Below are 18969 nucleotides of genomic sequence, written 5' to 3'. Positions count from 1 at the left end.
GAGCACCTGAATAATCCAGTTGGGTACCGGGCATACTCTCTTATACTGACAGAATAGAAAAACAGCAGTTATCTCTAACTTTAGCTACGTATAAAGTTTGAAGCTAATCCTCAAAGATTCAATTGGTGATTCAAAAGGTTTCATATTCGATGAGTGAAATTCAGTACTTCCGATTCAGTAAAATGCCATGGAATCCCAACCCTAGGTTTTGCCAGACGTAGGTAACTGGACAGCTATCATTAGCAGCGATGTGCCCCGATGAACTGGCAGAAAAGAGCATCACACATATTCAAACTCCATCAACACAAAATCCAGAGTTTGTAAGTAAATATGTAATGATTGATATGGATAGTTTCTGCAGCATACTGGCCATGCAGCTTTCTTTTAATCAGTACATGTTAGCCTTATAGAGTTTATACTCTAGGTAACAGCTGGGGCACAAGTAAACACAGATTATTATTATTATTTAGACAAGCTGAGAACAATAAAGATAAGAGTATTTATTTGTCTTTGTGAGACAAAATTTCTCATTTGGGTCAGGCCTTACCCCTTATATACTTGTTTTTTTAAAAGGTATACTCTTTTTATGTCCAGACCTATGAGCACACAGTTACTGACAAGTTAACAGCAGCGCCTGACAAGACAGGCTGTAACCTGTGATTTGAGCAATCATTTCCTAATCCTCTATTTTTTGTTTTCTCCTCTCCCTCTGTCTGTCTGTCTTTCCCCCTTACTTTGTTTCGCTCCTGTCTCTTTCTCTTTTCACAGTTTTTCTCCCTCTCTAGTTGCCTCTTGACTGCCTTTCTCCTCATATTCATGCAAACCATGTGCAAACACAAACACCAGCTAATGCCCACACATACGCACGCACCTCTCACTCTCTTTTTCCGGCAGGCTCGTTTCTGACTGACAGAGTATTAAGGAAGTGTGTGATGGAAAAGAGGGAGGGTGGAAAAGGGAGGGAGGAGGGCAAGGGAGAGAGGGTCACCTTGGGAGAGCTGGTTATTGAGTGAATGACTGGGAAAGGGAATGAGAGGAGGATGAGGGAAGAAAAGTATTTCACTCTTTTTGTTGCTGTTAGGTCATCCAAGTCAAACAGCGGGAAACTGGTTATACATTTGTTGCTTTACCTCAGCTGCTTCTGCTGCTAGTACCATTAGCACTATTCCTGCTACTAATACCATTACTACCATTACCGCTTCTGCTGCTAAACTGCTAGGGCTATGACTGATCCTACTCCTACTTCTGTTGCCATTTCAACTGCTAGTGTAGACAAAAGGAAAAACTATTAAGTTTGGTGACATGAATACTAAAGAGCAAATACTTAATAAAGGTGTGTCTCTTAATTTGGTTGAAAAAGGTTTTGTATGCTCGCACCATTTACACACCAATACAGCTATAAGGGGGGACTCTGATTTTCCATATCAAAGTGCGCATACAGGTCCTGAAGAGTACTACAACATGTGTGAAAAAAGTTGGATAAAGCCTTTTATGGCTTCAGAGAGAGCTGTGCGAAGTCTGATAAATGTCCACAAGAGATGTCTACGTATGAGTACAAGTTTGAAAATTAAAAAGGTCTGGGGCTGTGGATTTGGAAAGAAGTGAGCTTACCAGACCTCTATAGCAGGCTCCTTATCTCTGCTTCAGGCTAGCAGCTCAAGACTACATTAGCCGCTGCTAGCATAACACACCCAAATCATTGACTGAACTGTCGGCGGTCGAGTTCCATTGTGGGTAATGTAGGCGTCAAGCTTTGACGAGGAAGAAGAATGCATTGAATAAAATAGACGATACCTCTGGTTGCGCTGCTTCGATTTATTTTTTTTTTAATTTCCCACAGTAGTGCAATGCTAAATCAGTTGAGTACTCTTTTAAATATCACATACTCTCTACTTAAAAGGGTAAGAACGTTTTAGCGTCTTTCAGCTCATTGTTTTGGTTTTAAGGTCCACACTTTTACAGTTCTGGTTCAGTCTCGCTGCTCTCTTCAATCTCGCTTCCAGTCAGCAGGCATTTGTCTTCTGTTTCGATAGCCCACTGCACCCTACCTGCACAGCACCAAATAGCAGACAGACAAAGTTAGCGATTAGCCAGTGATAATGGAAGCATTTAGCTGCTGAAGAGCAGGATGTTTGTCACAGCTAAAAGCAGAGTGAACATTGAACTCAAGCTGTCCAAAAAAGACTCCAAATGAATGCTAATGTTGCTCCATATCTACTGGATGTGTAAATAGTTAACTGTTAACTGCTAACACCTTAGTCGTCAGCTTTATAAGGACATAGTTCTGTATGTCAAACTTATATGTGATATTCACCTTGTTGTGGAGCTTTAATGAATCTGCAGATTAGTTGGTTTATACCAACAATCAGAACAAAGGTGAGTCTTACTCAAAGGAACTAGAGGTTTTAAATGATAGTGTAACGTGCTGGCACTGTGAGTGATGTGGTTAGAAGAGCGCTTTCAATTACTTTCACTTCTGATTGTGGCTAATGAAATGCGAGTTCTTTGGGAAAGAGAACAGAAGCTGTTGTTAGCCTGTAGCTTTCAATAAAACAACTGGTACATGGTAATAAATGCATGAGAGCTACAAAAATGTATAGCTTCACCTTCTATTTATCTCTAAAGGAAAATTAAGTCCCTCATGAAATCTTCCTGGAAGCAATAAATCAATGCTTTTGCCATCTGCTTTTCCTGATTATTATAATTTTGTCTAAATCTACCTTGTGGGCACTAATCATAGCCTTTATAGTAGGTATATTTTGAAAAGCACATCCATATTTCCCATGTGGATTTTGGACAACACACCAAATGCTAGAGATTCTATGGCACAAATACAGATGCATACTAACTATATTCAATTCAATTTATATAGCGCCAATTCATAACAGAAGTTATCTCATTGCACTTTTCCTATAGAGCAGGTCTAGACCGTACTCTTTATAAAATTGTCCTGCACTAATTAATTTATCTACATCTATTGAACAGCGATTCTGATTCATACCACTGCACTATATGCCAGTCAAGCAAGTGACAGATTTATGTACGCCATAAGAAAAGGGTGCATGAATCATATTTCATTTACCTAAACTCACAGTTAAAGCAGCTTTTAGGGAATTATAGGTTTGTTCGAACAGTAGCAATTAAGTAAGACTGACTCAGACCAAGGCCAAAAATCCAAATTGTCATTATAAATGTATACTTAAGTATGTCAATTTTATATAAAATAAATGGTTATAAATAAACCAATTAACATCCAGTAACGTCTACAAAAGTGGTATATTAGACATGAAACTCCGACTGAAAAACTGATGTCTTTTTTACCAAAAAGTAACTCAACTTTTGAAAGCTTCTTTCGAAGCCCAGCTCTTCCAGGTTTGCTCAGTTGGAAGTCAGTTTGTAGAGTTCACTGCTTGTTGAACATACCTAAAGACATTTGAGGCGTTGCACCGTATCTCATTTCCTGACTGTGAGAGGCCAGGATTAGCTTTGTCCTGTAGAACGTAAAGGCTACAGAAGAGAGACAGAGGCGCACAAGGTGTAGACGCCTGGATTAACACTGGATTAAGTTGTATTGCAGGTCCTTCCAGGTCACTCTGTGTGGTTGTGTGTGTGAGTCACATTCCCCTCAGTGGCAAGGTAGCTTTGTCCGAAAGGCAAGTTATAAAACCATACATATGCCTATGAAATCCACTGCATAATTAAACGCACACTATTGCTTTAACACATTTTCCATGGAAAAACTTAATTACAGTCCCAGGCAGATAACTGCTTTGAGCTACTTGCATTTATCTGACTCTCAAAGTCTTATTTTCTTCAAATATGGATGTATTGCACATTTTCCTTTCCAGTATAACCAATAACAGTTAAGATTTTATGTGATTAGTTGCATTCAAGATTTATCAGTGGAGAAGCATGTAACTTAGTGCTGGGCAACATAATTTAAATCAATATAATGATATTAATGGTGGAAAACAAACACTCATTTTATTAGTTTTCATTACAATTTCTTGAAATCAGTCATTTGGACAACATGAGATTGTAAACCAATCACAAGTTATGATCGTATTGTCACAATACAATTCACAGAAGTCCATAAAAAAGTTAGTAAAATTTTATTTATAAAGCCCAAAATCCTAGATCTTTCTCACAGGGCTGTACAATCTGTACACTAGAAGACACTATTTCCTTGGACCCTTGATTCAGATAAGGACAATTGTTTAATGGAAAAAAAGAGAAACCTCACAAAGAGCAAGGGAGAAGGAATCCCTCTTCTGGGATGGACAGACACACAATAGTATATACAGAGTAGACTTACGTAGCAGTCGTAGAATTCCAATACGCAGAAGCAGAATGAAAGTGTTAAGTAAATAAAGTACATATTATGTTAAGTAGCAATATTGAATTATTGCTTAGCCCTAAACTAACTTATAGCATTTATAAAATAAAAAGCACAATAACATCGGAAATGCATCAACACTGAACACAACCAGGTTGTTTCCTCACATTAGTGAATTGATCAAAAAACGTATTTACCAAAAAGAAGTCCATCCAGTAAATGTCGAATTGAATTCCAAAGGAGTAAATACGAGACAGCGCAGTACACTCTTTTGTTCTCTGTTTCCCTTTGACTGTAATCACAACTTTACTCAAACAGAACTCCACTTTCATTAGTAATTGTAGCAGAGGACATATCTGAAGAGAATGCCTGTCAAAACATCAACAAGTGTAATCTTCTCTTTAGATGGCTCTGGTTAAAATGGGACCCATAATTGAGCATAATGACCTGTCTCTGCCTGTGCCTTCTTTAGATGTCACTTAGTATAATAGTATACTTTTTTGTGGGGTAACGTCTCTCTAAATGACTGCTCCAGCCATCTTAAATGAATCATTAGCAATGCCTGTCATGACATGAGGTTCATCTTAACAAAAACAACCCAGTCACTGTCAAGCAGCAGAGGCAAGCGACTATGTACAATTGGGATTCTTTTTAAAACTCTTTCTTTTTGATGCTGAGAATCAACGGGTCTCAGCATCATCAGAGGCTGTGGGTGGTACATCCCTGCCCACGGCCTCGGAGAGTGAATTGGCCCCCATTGCCAGTTTGTGAACTAAAATGCAATACAGTTGGATGACAGCATTCCAGGCTATGGTTAAGGTTAGAATCCATATACTTCAACATAAAAAAAATAAAAATAAAGGTGCATCTAACATAATCAATCAGTTACTCAATTCACCATCCAATTCCTACTTCGAAGTATTTAAAAATCTTTTTGCTTTAAAGTGAATGTGTTTATGGGCTTCAGCTTCTGTGGTGTTTAAATTACTTATACATCTGTGACCCCATTTACGCCTGGCATTAACAGCTGATCTGTACCTGGATATCCTATCTGGATAAGGATAAACATATGTTAATGGAAGGTGTGAATGCATGCAGAACGCATTTTGATCGGAATCCGATTGGACTGGCCAGACCACATCTGGTGGCTTACATTGTGATCTCAGCTCTCAGCCAGATGTAAATGCAGTTGTTACAGCGTGACCACATTCTCATGTTTATTTTATTCTTTTTTTGTATTTTTTTGGTAATTTTTCTGCCTTTTATTATAGACAGTAGAGAGATGACGGGAAATGAGAGAGAGAGAGAGAGAGAGAGAGAGATGCAACAAAGTTCCCCGGACAGACTTGAACCAGGGACGTTGTGCATGTTGCCACTGCTGCAGTGTCCCTGTTGCATTATTCTTGGGCCGACTGTCAATTTGATTGAACTGATGATGGATTGAATCAATCGGCAATGCCTATCTAGCTGCCAATGCTCAACGATTTTTAACATTTTTGTTTGGGCCAGAAAATCACTGCCATGGTGAATTCTAAGGTGTGTGTACATGTGCATACATAAATAAACCATTATTTGTCTCTTGCATGCTGTGATTTATTAGGGCCCGAGTGCTGACAGGCAGCGAAGGCCCTATTGAAATGCAAGGAATTATTATTATTATTATTATTATTAATAATTATTATTATTGTATTATATACTATTATATTATTATTAGGAAGTGGTTGTAACTTTACTCTCCATGGTTCCATCTGAACCAAACTTCACATGTATGATAAGAGTCTTGCCCTGAACACATCTATATGACAATATTTAGTTATTGTCATAGGCGCCACCTACTGGCAACAGGAAGTCAGCCTTCCGATTTACATCAAATTCACATGGTGTGGTCTACATATGATATCCAGCAAGAGTTATTAGTGTGTGTTCTCTAGCGCCACATAGTGGACACAGAAAGTAATATTTAAACAGGAAGTTGCTGTAACTTCAGTTTACACCGTCCAATCTGCCTCTAATTTCACATGTTTGATACGAGTCCCACCCTGATCACATCTACGGGCCAACAATGATGATGTCTTTTTCTTTCTTTTTATGATTCCATATTTCCATCTTTTTACAAATTAATCACATTTTTGAGGGCCTAAAAGGTGCTCGGAAAATTGTGAAACTTTGCACACTCATCAGGACTGGTGAAAAATTTGACATTTTATGTGTTTTGGAAATAGGCTGGGCAAAATGGCTCTATAGCGCCCCCTTGAATTTTTTAAAAATTCAGCCCCTCCTTGTGGTTTCATCCACATGTACGAAATTTGGGATGTATATGTAAGATGCCAAGACGAACAAAAAAGTATCTTAGTGACATGATCTAAACCCAACAGGAAGTCGGCCAATTTGAATTCATTTTCGTATCTTTGGCGATTTCTATGGGTCATACTTTAACAAACTCGTCCTAGACCGTTAATCTGATCCACGTCAAACTTGGACAATGTATATAAAAGACCTTCACAATGAAAAGCTGCTCAAAGCTTGAGTTTTCATTGAACGGTGTGGACATTATGGGGCGGCGAATTTTGATGTTTCACCATGAAACAGGAAGTGGTTTGTAACACGACTGTACATGGTCCACTCTCAACCAGACTTCATATGTATGATAAGGGTCCCACCCTGAACACATCTATATGACAATATACAGTTATTGTCACAGCGCCACCTACTGGTAACAAGAAATGGCATTCTTCACGCATTGATTTTCTCCAGCAAACATGTTGAGTACATCCACTTCAAATGTCATCAGAAATGGACTTAAGACCTTTATGATGCTTCATTGTAAAGATTGTGAGTTTTCTGCAAACGGCCTTGACGGCTAATTTTGATGCTTCGCCATGAAACAGAAAGCTATAGTAACTTCACATCTACAGTACATTCCCAAACTGAGTCACAGTCATAGTGAGATGTCAAGACCAACAAAAAAGTCTCTTAATGACATTACCTAAACCCAACAGGAAGTCAGCCATTTTGAATTCATTTGCATATTTTGGTGATTTATATGGGTCATACTTTAACAAACTCGTCCTAGACTGTTAATCTGATCAACTTCAAACTTAGTCAGCATACATAAAACAGACTACAGTATACATTTTATGAGTCCCACCCTGCATACAATATAGTGCAAATTATTATCAAAACAAAATAACATGTAAGATCAAACTAAAATGAAGATAACAAAATAGATAATAAAATATAGGCTATAATTACCGTCTGAAGTCGGAATTGTTTGCTTTTTAAGTAATAAACAATATTTTTAAAGAGCAGCTGAACGAACAGTCTACAGGCCTACGAAGGCCTATAAAAGAATAAATTAAAATAAAGATAAATTAAAACACACACAATAGTCATGAAAAACAAAAAATCACTCTGTCCGAGCCCAACCTATATTGATAGGCTTACATGCACAGAATGATTTATTACGAAATATAAATAATGTAATTTATATTTAAATTACAGCCTAGCCTTATTGGAATTCTGACAGGGTTTAGGAAATATCCCTTTGTGCGATAGAATGGTCAATTGCTAGTGGCTAGGGGGCTTGATGGGTCGATGCAGCTGTGCACACAATGATGCAAGCCTATGTTGCATGAGTTTTATCCTCACAATATATAGCTATTCTAATATAGTTGCAAAGTCCCCATCTATAGAAAAGGAATTATTATTTGGTTTCAACATGAGGGCAAGGTGGTGTGTGCAGTTGTTCTGCCAGTGCTGAAACCTGCATTTGGCTGTCTGTGTGTGTGTGTGTGTCTGTGTGTGTGTGTGTGTGTGTGTTTGTGTGTGTGTTGTATTGCTGGGTTCTTTCTGAAGGCTTGTGATCATATGGAGTGCTACTCCATACCATAACTTTATATACATGTGTTAGAATGTGTGCAGTCATAATGTAATGTGTGTATACATTTGTGTTCTCCTCCAAAAGTGCATTGTATCTCTATATCTCTGTAAGTCAGCCTGTCTGCTCTCATCTCATTGTGTCTGGGACCGGTTATAATAAAGATCAACCTCATAGCTAATATCCCTCCCTGTTTTAAAGGGCTGCATAGGGACACATCACATCATTGCCTCTTTCCACTTTTCACTGTGGCTTTTTAAGTTAGTCCTACTTTACATTCTGGCCTGCAGAAGAAAGAATAGCTAACCTTGGCTAACTTTTAATAAATACGGATTAATGTGCTCTGTCCATAATGCATAAATAGAGAACAAAAGTTAATAAAAATTAAGCTTTTTAAGAATTTCTTAGCATCAGCCGATTAGCTTTGTGCGTGTGTGTGTGTGTGTGTGTGTGTGTGTGTGTGTGTGTGTGTGTGTGTGTGTGTGTGTGTGTGTGTGAGTGAGTGAATCTCCACCCACCAAATGATATGACTACAAGGGAAACATAATTTTGTCCTATCAGTGTAGAGCATCTGTGAGTTTCGGACCTGAGCTGCCAGTTGAATTCTTTGAATTCATAAAGATGATATGTAATGACTACACTGCCAAAAAATAATGAGCTAGGTATATTATTTCATCTTGTATCCAGACTTGTCACGCTGCTTCCAAGATAAATACATTTGACTGATCTTCCTGTTCTGGCAGATCAGCTCACTTGTTTCATTATCAAGTCAGATAATCAAAGTAAAAGTGACATGAAATGAAATGAAAACAAAATTGCAGGTGAAGTAACAGCCAACACTGGACTTAAAATATTCAGGGGAAAAGTGTGACTACAAGATAAACAAAAAAGAAAGAAGGAATTTAGCTTCATGCATCTTGTATTTCAGTATTAGTCGCGTTTGACCCACAACTTGGTTTCAAATTAAGCAATATTACACGAGCGGGTGTGCTTTAACGTCATTATTGGCACAATAGTGATGCAGTCTGTAAGCATACACAGCAGTTATCAACAAAATAAAAGAGATAATTAAAATGTATTCATATAGTGGGGCAATTCGCTCTCAAAATAAAACACTTTTTGCGAGTGTTATTGCCGTTTGCCTGGAAACACATGGGGTCTGACTAATAACTGGAAAACATCAGTCACGTCAGTAGTATCCTATGTAATGAAACCTAGTTTACTACTCCAGCAAGCAGGCCGACCTGTAGTAACAGCCTAGCAACAGAGACGATTTCTAGTCTCTGTGGAGTCAGCCAGCCAACTTGACCTAATGCTTTCTAGAGATCGTTGGATTTACCAAACTGAATAAATACCACACATCTAAACACAAAACTGCCTGAGCAAGGTCAGGAAGCAGAGTGCAGAATCCTTGTTTCTTCTCATTTAGTCCTTGATTGGAACCTGCACCTGCTGCTAATTTTATTGAAGGACTGAGTGTGGCAGAATGTTGCACACTGTTGCAAACTGGAGTAGTTGCACTTTGTGTTAAGCATTTAGGTCCATATTGTATCTATTTCCTAAGAGAAAGTATAAGACACAATGTAGGAGCAACACATAAAGAATCATTGACAATGAAAGAAAAAATACACAATGAAGATATATAGATGGCAGAGGGGGGACAATGAAGAGACAAAAAATAAATTCCCATTCCAATATTTCTTGTAAATTACAATGTATCTAAATAGAACAATTTGGTAAGAAAATGTCCTAGACATAAAGAACAACATTAAAACAGGAGACTACAGCGCATGCTACCAGCTCTGTGAGGCTGTACTTAGGATAAGTGGTATTTTTTGCTGCATGCAATGTCAACATGATAACGGGTAATGTTTACCATATTCACTATCTTAGTTTAGTGCGTTAGCATGCTAACATTTGCTAATTAGCGCATAAAGTACAGCACAGGCCAATGGGAATATCATTAATATGGGGGGTATATGATAAAACAAAAGTCCATTGTGTCCAAGTCTAAGTGTTTTGTGGAACTTTAAGTGATTAGTACTACAAACAGCAAAAGTTGCTCATCGCTCATTGTCGCACATAGATTACTTCATTAATGATAAAACACCGATCCCATCAATTGTCTCCACCCAATACTCACCAATTCAATCTTAAGCAAAAGGGCTTTGGCGCTTAGAACCTCTTTTGCTAGCCGATGCAAGCTTCTGTAAGTACATTTTAGAGTCCACTAAATTTTTCTGTGAGACCAACAAAAATGAAGAGACCTCCACGCCTTTACTGTGGGAGACCCTTAAGGCTTTTATTAGGGCTAAAATTATTTCACAAAAGTCTCATGCAAATAAACTTCGCAGAGCACACCAAAGAGAGCTAGATCTGCCAATCTAGATAACCTTCTCTCAACCAACCAGTCACCCAATTTATTTAAAGAACGGATGATTTTCCAAACAGAGCTTGATCTTCTAACAAGAGAAGCCAAACAACACCTCCTCTGCTCTTGGGGGGTCCATGTACGAACATGGAGACAAAGCTGGTCGTCTTCTGGCCCACCAGCTAAAGGCCAGGATGGCGTCAAATCAAATCCCTTAGAAACTGGATGAAACAGGCTCCCTCACTTCTGACCCGGGTGCAATTAATAATATTTTTAAAACATTTTACTCCCAGCTGTACACTTCAGAATATTCCAATGATGAAACGCAATTAATTCAATTTTGAGAAGTTAGACATGCCCCAGATCTCAACTAGCGACCAACAGATGTTCACCGCCCCCTTAAAGCTTTCTGAGATCAAAGAGGCAATACAGTCGATGCAGAGTGGCAAATCCCTGGGGCCTGACGGGCACCCGGTGGAATTTTATATAAAAAATTTGGAACAGCTGGCCCCATTGCTACTAGAAATGTTTAGTCAGTCACACCATCAATCTGTCATGCCCTCAGTTGTATCGGAGGACCAGACGGGGTTCATGAAGGGGAGGCACCCTTTCACAAATGTCCGAAGATTTCTCAGCGTCATTCACACTCTGTCTTCTTCTACTGAGTCAGAGGTTATTATATCTCTTGACGCTGAGAAGGCCTTCGAAAGGGTGGAGTGGGCCTATCTGCTCTCTTCCCTGTGGCATTTCGGCTGTGGTGCAGGCTTCATCTCCTGGATTGAATTACTTTACTCCTGCCCTCTTAATTTGGTATGCACAAATACCCAGCACTCCAAACCCTTCCCTCTCTTCCCAGGAACGCATAAGGGGTGTTCACTTTCCCCATTGTCCCCATTGTACTCATTGCAATTGAACCACTGTCGATTGCTCTAAAGGTGGAGAGAGGACTTAAAGATGGAGTGCGGAATTTTTGATTCACCCTTCACCCCAGGCTCGTGATCAGAAATAGTTCCAGAAATTTCCACAGCTCCTAGACAATAATTCATTATTTAGGTAGAGTAAATGTAATAGCTACATAGCCTGCTGCAAATATTTTACCAATCTGTCCAAGAGCAGTAACATGACATCTGTGTCTGACCTCAGTCCCTTCTCTCAGCGCTGTCCAACAAGGAAAAGCTAAAGCTACACCAATGGTTATCCATGTTTGACCTCGCCGTCGCTTGCTGTCTTTTTTTGACAGTAATCCTTCCTCTGAACGCAGAGTTTCTTTTTTATCTGGAGCATCAGAGACTTTTCTTGGATGCTTCTTAGGTTTTACTTATAGTTGCTGTAGTCTACTCCAGCGCTACGGTTGCTCCAGAGCCATGTAGAGAGAGAATCACGTCATCTCTTGGCTCATGGCTTTATTGGCATGTGTGCATACAATACAATGTTACCAAAGTATATTAACTCAAACTATACAGTACAATCATAATAAACAAAATAAACAATGCTCAACAATAAACATTCTCTCCAATGGACCTTTCTTTTTTAAAGCAATGGCGGATCATGGAGCTCTCTACCAGTGTTGGGCAGTAGCGGCGCTACAAGTAGCAGCATTACTAGTTTAACTACATTTCTCAGTAGTGTGGTGGTAGTGTCACTGTTTTCTGAATCAAAAAGCTTATTTATTGATCAAGTAGTGCAATAGCATTCACACAAACTAACGTTACATCTCCCCAAGCATTTCAAGTAAACCTGAGCATTTCTGAAGCTCAAGCGCAGTGGAGCTATCTGCTGCGGTCTGAAATAAAACTGCTAAGAATCAGTAAGTGACACCACCGTCATACACAGACCTGTATGTGTAGCTGACAGAAGCACTTACGTATGACAGTGCCAGTGACAGTTTTATTGATCACTGAGATAGCATTGACTTGGAATGAAGTTGGTTCAATGTAAAAAAAAAAAAAAAAAGCTTTGAGGTAGTAAGCTAATTTTGCCATGTTGCTGTAGCTTAGCTTGTTACCTTTATCTGGGGGGGTAGCTTCAGTGTAGTGAAGCTTCAGTTAATGTAGAGTAACTGGTAGACTGGTAGCTTAGCTTACTACAATTTCCAAGTAACTTGCCCAACACTGCTCTCTACGTGGCTCTGGGTTGCTCCCCGCATCATTGCTGGCATAAAATGCATTATTACCAGTGCACCAGAATGTCGCCACAGACACCAGATTTAAAAATTCTGTATACTGCGAAATACATAGAGATTTGTATTTGCTTAGCAGTGATAGGCTTAATCAGCATCATGTGAACTCATTTGGCAAAGGCTTGAATGTAACAGACATTCATTTATGTGTAAAAGTCCCACACTCTAGCTTTAAGGGGCTTCAGAGATGGGACATAGAACACAAGGTCTCACTACAGTATATGCCAATGATCTCCTTTTAGTATGTGTGCGACCCTTTATCTAGTACTCTGCATATTCTTTCACTTCTGAAACCTTTCAGAGTGCTCTCAGGATATAAACTGAACATCCAAAAAGTGAATGCTTTCCTATCAACCAACTGGCTGCAGAGTTACCTTTGTCGTCATTACCTTTTAGACTCCAACTCAGGATTTAAATGCCTGGGCATCACAATCACATGATCCATCGGCGCACTACGGGAACAAAATCTTGCTGCACCAACAGCCAAATCCGATTTACAGAGGTGGAGCCGCCTGCCACTTTCCTTTGGCAGAATGGTTCAGACTGTAAAAATGAATATATTACCTAGATATTTATACATTTTCCAGTCTCTCCTTATCTTTCTTCCTGGGTAATTTTTTACTTCTATGGATGGCATTATTTCCTCGTTTATTTGGGCTGGTAAGCATGCGAGAGCGGGTAGAACCTTGCTGAAGGGGAGCAGGTCCCTGAATGGGCTTAGCTTACCCAACCTACTATTACTGGGCCGCTAACGTCTTTGGTGAAGTAAACCAAAGATCATGTTCTGGTTTACTTCACCTCAGAGCAGTTGGTGTCAGATTGAGATTGATTGCCCTTCTCCCCCTAACACTTCACATCTAACCCCATCGTAATGGGCACTGTGAAGATCTGGGTACAAATTAGATGTCACTTTGATTGGCTTACTCTCCCTTAAGCAACCCCAGTCCGTAGCATCCATTTATTTCTGCCTCCCTGTGTTATGGTATAATGGAGCTGGACCCAAAAGCACGACTAGGACAGTGGAAGTGAAGTAGGTTCCGTTTATTTATAGGAAACACAATGAGGAACCAGGAGTGTGGAGGTAATGCTGGAAGCCGGTCGACTGGAGGCAGACAGCAGACCGACACGAGGCTGGGAAGAGCAGGCAGGCTGAGGCAGGAACGGCGGTCTGAGGGAAAACAGATGAGAGCTGTGGTGAGGTCCTCCTGGAAAGCCAGTGGGCAACTAGGAGGCAGGCGACACGAGCGAACCTGGGCACAGGGAGGCAATGAGTTAGCCAGGCGTTCTGATAACATGCACGTAATATCGCTAAGCAGGTAGTCAAGAGCCGAAGCGTTATACCACTAAGGTAAACGGACAATCTGGCGAAGACTGCTGAGAAGAGCCGGGTAGATATACTGTCAGGTGTGATTGTGGATGGAGAGCAGGTGAGCAGTAGCAGATGGGTAGCAGGTGTGTCAGTTGTTGATTGGCAGTTCCTCAGAGGCCGCGCCCCACAGCACACACACACACACACACACACACACACACACACACACAGGAGGAAAACCAACAGGAGACAGACAGAAACACTAGGAATGGTACAGCCGTACCATGACACCCTGGAGAGGCAGGACCTCCACCGCCTGGGAGACTTGTACATAGATGGTCTGTTTGCAAGTTTTGATAGATAGCACACAGCTTTTGACTTAGACAGCTCTGTCTTTTTTTAGATACTTTCAGCTACGCAACTTTGCTGGGACTCACTCGCCACTGTTCCCCTAGGCCCCCCACCCAGCAGCATAGATCTTGTGCTTGAGGCAAGAACATTACAAGGGTTACGTCTCTTACTTTTATGATCTTTTATGATCTCTTCTTACTTTTATGATCTTCAATAAGATTAGAGTGAATTGGGAAAACAAACTGCAGATTACATTTTCCGTCAACTCATCCTCCAGCTGTGCTATACTCAACCTTATACAGCTCAAAGTACTGCATAGACTCCATTATGGCAAGGGTAAACTTTTCCGACTTTACCCAGACAAATTAGATGAAAGATATAATAGATGCTAGCTAGCGTTATCACCTTCACCTTAATTGCCCGTAGGAAAATTCTTCTTCTGTGGAAATCCTCCCTGCCACCCTCATTCAAAGTTTGGCTACATGATATGCTGTCTTTCCTAAAATTGGAAAAAATAAAGTTCACTCTTAGAGGTTCCTCTGATAAGTAGGGAGGAGCCGTTCAACATAAGAAGGTAACGTAAAACTTAAGTTTCGCCGTAGTGGTTCACCCCGTGCCTGCTTATTTCGTGCGCATTCCTCACTGTCTGTCTGCCACACATCCAGCCAGCCTCTGTATGAGGTTCCTTAGTTTATGCATATATGATGATGTGAGTGTGCGTGCTTGTGTGCGTGCTGCTTCTGCTACTTAACTTTACCTCCTGAGGCCTTTAATAGTCCAGCGCAGTGGCCTTCCTTTCCAATATTTGTCTGTGTAACGTTACTTGTGTTATAAAAATATAATTAAATTAAATAATCACAGAAAGAATAAAAATTAAAAATAAAAATTTAAATGTCATTCACTAATTCTCAGTGTGTATTTCTACCCCATTATCCTCCTAGCTATTCTTTGTTCATGAAATGGGTCTGTAAGATGGGATGGGACTGGACTGAAGTGGGCAGGGTTGATAATTAATTGCAAAATGAAAATTCTGACAGTTTTCTGTTTGAATCATGTGGGGGGACAAAGGGAGAATGATAGAAACAATGACATTAAACCAGGGAGAGAGGAAGTCTTTCCAGTCATTTCAGACTTGCCCAAGGGTACAGTCAAGACCTCTCTCTCTTATTGCGTTAAATTCCCAGCATGCAACGTCATTTTCCCTGACAATCTGTTTCACTATGGGCTAGAAATTAACACGGATGCACACACACACACCCACATGAGGTGAATGATTGGGAAATGAACTCAGTGTCTGGGACTGTGATTCATTTTACAGAAGCAGAGAAATGATAATGACAGAGCAAGTGGAAACAGGAAATAAGAAGAGAAACGTGATTGATAGACGTTGGACCTTCATTTATATCTTTCCTTTCTTTAATCTCTTCTGCCCCCTGGACTTCACATTGACCTCTGCACACACTTTAAATGTGCTACTGTATGTGTAACATTTGATCATTAATAAAACATCACTACTGTCATGTTGATACATTAATGTAATTACAGTAATCCAATCAAACCCCCTCTATTAAATGTACAGGTGCTACAGAGATAAACCCCTCTCTCACCACTGCAGAGACCTGCGTCACTCCTCGGCAGCAGAGACTCCATCTTGGCAGTATATTCCAACAAAAATAATTTGCAGTCTTGGTGGGAAGCCACTGAGGGATTGTGGAAGTTGTTGCTGTTCGAGTACAGCTGTTTGATCTGGCTATCTGTACATGGCTGTGCAGAGGAGCATTTACACATAGTCACTTAATGGGTCTTAAATATATATATATTAAATAAATGTCACGGCACAGGTAGCAAATTTATTTGGCTGTACCAGCTACCAGCAGGCCACAACGTATCACAGTGGTGCACTGAGATCAGTGTTGGTTTCAGCTGAGTGAGGTTAACAGATCGACGCAGACAGAAACTAAACCAAAATAAGTCAGGGACGATGGTCTCGATGAAAAGTTGCTCTCTCCACAGCATGCCATTCCCCTCTCCCTATACTCTCACCTCCCTGCCGTCTGCCCTCAGATCAGCTCATATTACGTGAGACCTCTTGAGGCTTGGCAACCAATCAAAAATGAAAAATTACATCCTGTGACCATGACATAATTAAAGTGTAAATGTATCCAAGGGAAAAAAAACGCATTACAGACTAATTGAAATCTGAGTAATTCTTTCTGTCTCATTAAAGGAAGAGGAAAAACAGGCTCCAATGATTTCAACACATATGGTCATACAGAAGGCGCACAGAGCTGTTGCAGCGTTTATATGATCCCTGATCAGTTGAACCACTGAATGATCTGTGTGGTGAGGAAGGCTGTGAATGGCAGCTGGTGAAGGCAACTGAACTTTTGTCTTGCTCATACTCATTGATAACATCAAGTGGGACTGATACGATAAAGGGCTTTCAGTCAGTTTGTAAAGGGTTTATTGATCAGCAACCTGATGAAGACCACAGGCTGAAAGGTTTGTACCTGTCTCACCTCCTCATTAAATTTGATTGAGATGCTTTAGGCATGGTCATCTTTTTGAGAGCAAACCTGAGCCTGGAGGCAAACATCATGAATCTAGAGTCCAGCAGATCAATCCTTGTCATTCAAACAGATAAACGCAGCCTGGGCAGGTCGTAAATTGCTGTCTTTCACTTACAAGATTTGTTGGTAGACACAGGCTGTGGGGCCTTGTGATGTTAAAAGTGAAAGGGATAGAAAACCCTGATGGTGGTGGTTGGGCTCTGCCAAAGGGAGAAGCTAAACCATATTGCTAGTGTACAACTGAATTAAACCATTATCTGCTTACTAGGATTAGGGTTTTGGGACAACAAGTGGAACTGATACTCACCACCATGTGTCTTCACTTTCTAGATTAGATTAGCAACAGATGGACGGAAGCATTCCTTGATCAGCAGCGTACGGTCAGGATTGCCTGCTGAGGCTGTCCACTTAGAAATGCTGATATTTGTACAGGCCCGCAAAACTCAAACTCAAGGAGAGCCAAAATGAAGGACACGCTCTATTTGTCCTCAAGACAGCATGGAGCGTAGCTAGCTATGCTACCACACTATCTGGGTCGTTTGAGATGAATGTGTAGGTGTGTATATGTACGTGTAAAGGTGTGTGAGTTAGTGGAGAGTCAGTGGACTTTCAGTTTTATCCAAGAAAATATGGTAAGACAACAAACATTGACTGCATGTTGTAACCTTGTCACCACTAAATACAGTATCAAGTAGTAACTCTCAGTCCATCTGATTTAATACCAAGCTTTCAGGTGACACCTCTAGTTGCCATACCTGTCCTTTGGCAACATTGTGTGCTTTTCTTTCTCTCCCCACAACAACAACCAACTGTCAGAGTAAGGTACACTCTCAGATGTCATGGCAAAGCACAATAGCTGTCCCATTATCACACAGGAACCCGGCCGCTAACTTTCATTCCTCAGCCGTGTTACTGAACTTTGGTCCTTCGGGCGTCAGCAGAGGGAATCAGCAGTCGACTTTTAGTGGGAGGAGAGCGGGGCTCAGCGGTTATCCTTCTCTCTGTGAAGAAAAACCATATCTTCCTTCTGCAGGCAAAGATTGTTATGTGGAATATAACCATCAGGATCCAAAAGTGTGTTCAGCAAACACAAAACAGTCTGTTGCTCGTCCAAGTTCAGACTTCACCTAGGGAGTTAAAGTTTACGTCATGTGTCTCCTGAAGCAACCGAAGTTACAGTGGAAAGACAGTGAGTTTGGATTCAACTGAAATCTCGCGCCCAGGTGTGAATTAACGGCTGGTGGAGATTTGGCGCCGTTTCTATGAGTTCATGCTTTTGGTTTCCCAAGGGCCTCTGTTCTTTGTTCTCCACGGGGTGAGAGCCCAACACAATAAATCCTTATTAATTTTTCTTGCCACAAGTTAGATGAGAAAATGATACCGCTCACATATCTGCAAAGTAAATATGATGCTACAGCCAGTATATTAGCATTAAGATGGGAAACAGTAGGAAACAACTAGCCTGATTCAGACAGACACATGCTAGCTGTTTCCAGGCTTTGTGCTAAGCTAAGCGGCTGTTGCCTCTAGCTTCAATTTAGTGTACAGACATGAGAGTGGTATCGATCTTCTCATCTAACTCTCGCCAAAAAAAGTAAATAAGCATTTTTCACAAAATGTCAAAGCAGTGCTTTAATTCGGCAATGATATACTGATCAGTATCGATAATATATGAATGAATAAAAGACATACATGTGGCACCTGCACGCACCCACCCATGTCCACACACACACACAGAAACACACAGCCTGACCTAAACTGTCATTGGTGTTATTGAGTGGTGTTTGGTGAATGAGCTCTCTTCTGGGCCTGCGGCGTTCAATTCCACTCAGGACATCCTGTCAGTTGAGCTTGTAAATGCCACAATAGCCTTAAGAAATAAGAGCTTTAATGGGGAAGCGCCAAGGTGAATGACTTGCAGGACAAATGACACTGGAGTATAGTGGACTGTTACCATGTTGCAAAGAAGTTGTAAA

The sequence above is a fragment of the Siniperca chuatsi genome, linkage group LG8, assembly GCF_020085105.1.
Source record: "Siniperca chuatsi isolate FFG_IHB_CAS linkage group LG8, ASM2008510v1, whole genome shotgun sequence".
Taxonomy (NCBI): Eukaryota; Metazoa; Chordata; class Actinopteri; order Centrarchiformes; family Sinipercidae; genus Siniperca; species Siniperca chuatsi.
Note: the sequence above shows the minus strand (reverse complement) of the source record.